Here is a 6,488-nt window from a genome sequence, read left to right on the forward strand (position 1 = left end):
AGAAAACACTTCTTGACAGTGAGGGTGGCAGAGCCCTGGAACAGGCTGCCCAGAGAGGTTGTGGAGTCTCCTTCTTTGGAGATCTTTAAAACCCGCTTGGATGCAGCCCTATGCCACGTGCTCTAGGTGACCCTATGTGAGCAGGGGGGTTGGACTCGATGACCTCTGAGGTCCCTTCCAACCTTAAGCATTCTGTGATTCTATGATTCTATGAAATGGAAAATTGGGGAACACTCAGTAATGCTGAAGCTTTAATCAACATGGAAGCAAGTTCCTTGCAATAGCAGAATACAAAATTATTGTTCTCTTTTCACAGAAAAAAAAAAATCTTTGGCTCAGATATCAATGAGGTTATAAAAAATCCTAACTATTTTTACTCATAATGAATTTGTGCCTAGCAGTGTTCAGTCATAAGCAAGAATGTATTCAACAATATATTTTTGCTCAGTTTACCTAGGAGTGACCACTATGATTCATCTGAACTGATTTCTAAGCCATTTACAGATGAATCATTTCTTCTAAGTTGACAATCAGGACATATTGGTTGGTAAAATGGATTATCAGGAATTTCTGGAAGGCAGTTAAAATACTTAATCTCCTTTAATTGCAAAAAGATTGCATTGATCCATGTATATGCATGTACACGGATACATCTGGTGGGAGAAACAACCATGTGACCACATGGTGGATTGGAGCAATGGATATATATCATTCAGTAATGTCAGGATTACATTCATATTACCCTATATACACCTCCCTACATCACAGAATCACAGAATATTTAAGGTTGGAAGGGACCTCTAGAGATCATCTAGTCCAACCTTCCTTCTCAAGCAGGCACACCTACAGCATGTGACACAGGGTGGCATCCAGGYGGGTTTTGAAGACCTCCAGAGAAGGAGACTCCACAACCTCMCTGGGCAGTCTGTTCCACTGCTCTGTCACCCTMACAGTAAAGAAGTTCCTCCTCACCTGGAGACGGAACTTCCTGTGCTCCAGCTTGTGGCCATTACCCCTCGTCCTGTCGCTGGCCACCAGTGAAAACAGCCTGTCCCCTTCCTCCCTGCATTCTCCCTTTCTGAAGTTATACACATTAATCATATCCCCTCTSAGCCTTCTCTTCTCCAGAGAAAACAGGCCCAGCTCRCTCAGCCTCTCTTSGTACGAGAGATGTTAATCATCAGATTAACATCAGATGAATCTCACCCTAATGTCGCATATAACTTGCACTGATTGTAAAACTAACATAAGTTGGGTATAGACTAGCATAAATGCCTAAACACTGGCAATATACAGAGCCATAAATTTAGATTGAGTAAATCCTACCATATCTGACTATGAAAATAAACTATATTTASAAGCAAGGCCATTGAATGTGATGTGGTGAGGTGAGTCAGAATATCGATACTGAGTTTCTTGACTTCCCAGCAAAAGGTATTTGATGTGAAACCTCTGTGACTCCCTGCTGTCAGCAGCTGCTTTTTCAATCTCTCAGAATGGCAAGGGACTTTTCCTTGTGACTTTGATTTTTTGAAAACAAATCTGTGATTATATTCTAGAGAAATACCTGCTATTTTGTAAGGAAAAAGGTCCCAAACTGAATCATTTATTTTTAGCCCTGTTCCTAATCCTTTTGCAACTCTTTCACTTCTGGCCAATGTAGAAAATGATTTTATTCACTATCAGCTAAGAGAGTGCAGCTATGAGGAAAGGAAAAAGAACTATGAACCGTATCTAAACCTGCATGTGTATTTCTACCAGAATCCTGATCTGAAAACCACAGAACCAGATCCAAATCCTAAATACAAATGATGTATTCTATAACTAAGCTCCCATATGGGATCTGTTGAAATTAAAGGCTGTAAGCATAGTGCACTTTGGGGGATACAATTATGCATCAAGACTCATCATTTAAAGCAAAAATAAGTATGTCAAGCTTAAACTAACCAATCTGAACATTTAAAAGATATTTCATGGGGAATTCCATCTGTTATTTGAAACAACAACAACAATTTTTTTATCCAGCAAATAAGTTCGTGTGACAATAAATTTGGGTGCACTTTTAATCTGGAAAATAAACTACTTCTAACTGGAGTGTGTGCCTTTCTGAGACAGAGAGAGATAGCGACAGAGTTGAATGTATGTGTGGGAGAGGGAGAATCTTATCAATATTCTGTAATTTATTTTTGTTCACTGTAACCTTAAGCTGTTTCTGGAATTATGTCAAGGTTAATAATTCTTCTCTCTAGTCAGTTGAAAATAATACTTTCTACAGATGTACAGAGAGCTGATGAACTTACCTTATATGTCTGTGAGTCTTATTATTTTAAAGAGAGTTCATTCAAGTGGCAGTATGTATTGAAGAGGAGATTTGATTTAAAAGCTATGCCTACAAAATGTATAGAGGTTTGGGCACTAAAAACATGCCATCGAAAGAATATTACATTTTGAAATTAGTGTTGTTTTCCAAAAGTGTATTTATTCTATTAATATATTTATCCAAGTCAGCCTGGTTTTTCATTTTGTTTGAAATTTATTTAACTAAATAGAAGTATTTCAGAAACAGTATTTCCAAGACAGAGCGGAAGACTGTGATGATATCAGCATCACAAGAAAATGGCAGTATTGTTCATGCACCAATATCACCTTGAGATTGGAAAGTTGTATTCAGGGGTCAGCAGGATATTAGGAAACCTGATCTATGACTATAAACAGTCGTTTAGAAAGAATGAGGACTATGGTAGGAAAACAGATATTCAGCTTTAGCCTCCTGTGAGCCTGGGAGTTGATGTAGTAGAACAGAGTACTCTGCTGGGATTGAGGAGAAATGGCATGGCCATCATCAGTAAGATGAGATGCAGCTGACTCAAGAAATTCCCTTTGTAAATAAATCAGGCAAATAATATGGAAAAAGAATTTGACTAATGGTACAAGAACAGAGTGCTCTTGTCCTGCCTGTGTGAGTGTTTGAACTCATTGATGGGCAGTAAGTTTGTTTAGGTCTCCTCACTGCTACACAGGGATTAGTCAGTCTGGTTAGAGGCCTTGTAAATGAAAAAGATSAATGAAACAAGAAAGGAAATGTTGGAAAAAGAAAGGAAAAGGTTAAAAAGCTTATGTTTTATACTKTATATGTTATGTTTTTATTTTTTCTTACTTAGGTTCTGTTTTTTTTGTATTCCTGTACAAGGTTTTTAAAAACAGTTCAGAGGGACACCTAATCAAAAGTATGAGAATGTCTGCAATTGAGTGGTGACTTATTTTTACAAACGAAAAAAAAAAAAAAAAAAGAGAACTGCAGGTAAAATAGAGCACAGGCAGAAGACCAGCACAGGGCTAAATGACCCTCCATTTTATTGTATTTTACTGTTGTTAGGGAAGGAACTGAAAAGGGCATCAAATTTCAGACAGTAAACAGTATTGGTAAAAACAAGTAGTAATTATATATCATGTTGCTTAAATTTCCAATCTCACATTAARGGAAGTTGGCAGCTGCAAAATGACTATTTAAAAGTAACCTAAAAAGATACAGGGTATTGCAGACCTCCTGCAATAAGAAAGTATGACTTTTTCTCTCAATAAATCAATAGAAAAGAAAACAAAYGTTAGGAAAGAGCTAGTGAACTGGTGTATACTTATGATAGAAATTATGCCTTATGGAGAAGACCACAGAAATGGGATTTCAGGAGAGTGACCTTAGAGTCATGAGGATACTTACTAAATCTCACTCTCCAACAGCTGTCAAAAGTTACATAAAATGTCAGGAATTTTTAATAAAGGTCAATGAAAAAGAAACACCGTCATGCTAATGTACAAATAGATGTTCTGCCCTCATATTGCATTCATCCCATGCATTCAGTTCTGCCCATCTCTAATCAAAAAGAAGATTAGGATGTGCAGAGGTAATCAAAAGGGGATGATCAGCAATATGGGCTTCTACGYACCCACTAGAAAGAATATTAAATAGATTAAGAGTGTCGAGCCTTTAAAAGAGATGATTGATTGAGGTCAAAGGGCTGCTGAAGAGCTCCATAACGTATGGAGAAAATGGCCAGGTAATGATCAGTCACCATGTTTTAYTGTACAAGGGAAACTGACTGGCATTCAATTAAATTGACAGGCAGTGAGTTTAAAAGAAATTGAAATAAGCACTTTTCTCACATGACCCATAATTGCAACATGGTGCTCACAGGATCTTGCTGTGGCCAGATGTATGAATGCTTTCGAAGAGCAATTGGATGAGTTATCAGCCACAAGTCTGTTAGCTGTAGCAGTGGTGTAGGAAACACAGTTATATACAGATTATCAAGTTATCCTTAAACTACTAGCTGCTGCAATTTGGAAGCACATTTAGGGAAAGTATCACTCCACCATATCCCTGTTCTTCTACTTCTGTAGGTATCCACAATTTTCTTTAATTGTTATAAGACTGATGAAAGAGATGCAGGGGCTGTAGGGTCTGGAGGTCCTAGTAGCTCAGTAGCTCAGCTTAAATTCACTTTTGGATCAGCACCTCCTTGATTATTGAATCAGTTTATCCACTTGAATCAGTAGACTGGCTCAATCWGTCCTATGTAGTGCTTTGTACTGAATTTCTTCTCACCAACACGTCGTACTCTCTTGGCCCAAGYACACAATTGTTATTTTTGTGCTTTTCTATTATTATTATTTATCATATCCATGTGCCTGAAACAATGTGAAGATTGTGTTGCAGCCTACCACAACAGTTTTTCATGTGATTAATCCCTCTGCTGAGCATACATTAGTCCACACTGGAAATACTGCATCCAGTTTGGGGCTTCCCAGTATATAGATATTGCCACGTGTTGACATGTCATCTTATAAGAATCCCAGATCCTTTTCTGAAGAGCTGCTACAGTTGCATGTTTTTGATCCATCCCATATACATGAATTTGCCTTATCTGTGCTGAATCTCATGAGCTTCATGATGGTCCATTTCTCTGCTGGTCAAAGTCTTTCTGAATAGCAGCTCTGATCTCAAGCATCTCTTAGCATCTCAAGCTGTTCCTTCAGCCCCTTTCCCCCAAAATTTGGTTTAATTCTCTAACTTCCTGGAGGTAAATTCTGAACTATCATTCCCATTTCTGAGAGCAATGATAACCATCATTAAGCTAATTAATCGTCAGGATCGATTCTTAAGAAATGTCAAACCGTTAGACTTTCATCCATGTTTTGCTCCATCTTTTGCTTCCAGTTACACAGCCAGTTTTTTACTCACCTGTTATTCACCCACTCAGGACATCTTTGCCCAGTTTGGCTGCAAGGATGCTACAGAAAACTGTCAAAGACTGTACTAAAATCAAAATAAATCACTTCCACTCCTCCCTCCCCTCTCCTCCTGCGCCTGCATCCACAGAGACTTTTAACTCCTCATAAAAAGCAATCAGGTTGGTCAAGTACAATTTGCCCTTGGTAAATCTGTGATGACTGTTCACAGTCACCTCTTGTCCTTAATGTGCCTGGAAATGGATTCCATGGGGACTTGTTCCATAAGCTTCACAAGACTTTCATATTTTTTTAAGTTAAACAAACCAAAGTAAAGGGAAAAAAAAAAAAAANAAAAAAAAAGAAAAAAGTAAAAGCTTTCTTCTGACTGATCATCCCTGGTAGTGCTGCTTCAAACTTTTTCCGGGCATTTTATATTTGCATTCATATATTTTGATCATCAGTGGGTTTTACATAGCATATTTTAGATAGAGCTTAAAATTGTTTCTTACAGAGTTCAACTGTAATACTTCCCTTTGCTTCTGCAAATACACATAACATTTGCATTTTGTAACTTTCATTATGCTGATGTCTTTCAATTATCCTCTGCTTAACAAATAAACCTAGTTTTGTCACTTCTTGTGCTACTCCCTTTCCACTTAGTAACATTATTCCCTCACTGTGTGCCCTTTTTTTCTAATTCTATTATTCCTGAAGATGCAAGTATTCCTATATGGTATTCTTATCCTCCAGCCTTGTGTCATGAAGAAATTTCATTATTGTACTTCTGCTCTTTGTGCCAAAATCAGTAATGAAAAGATCCTTAAGGAACAACATAAGTAACTTCCTTCCAGTGAAATAATATATTGCTTTCTTCCCTTTAACCAGCTTTCTCTCCACCAATTAATGTACTAATAAATGTGAAACATTTTCAGCTAATTTTTGAATGTTATTATATCTAATGTTTAGGGAAATCTGGAGAATTGTATCTATTTTCTCATTTTTAACTAGTTCTTTTCGTAGGTATAAGGTCAGTCTGACGACTGTATTTGGAATATATTTTGTGTGTGTTTAGTATATATATCTTCAACTTTACTTTTGAAGAGAGCTAGAAAAAATATATTGTTTTGTGGCTACGTTGAAAAAAAAAAAAACAGCTTATAACATTTACATTCAAGCAGTGTTGGGATCCCAGAAGTGGCAGTGAAAGTAACAGTAACAGGGTCCTGGGKATCTTTTGTAAATGCATGAAAGGAGCAGCC

Source organism: Nothoprocta perdicaria, unplaced genomic scaffold (genome assembly GCF_003342845.1).
Source record: "Nothoprocta perdicaria isolate Ctin4 unplaced genomic scaffold, notPer1 scaffold_239, whole genome shotgun sequence".
NCBI classification, from domain to species: domain Eukaryota; kingdom Metazoa; phylum Chordata; class Aves; order Tinamiformes; family Tinamidae; genus Nothoprocta; species Nothoprocta perdicaria.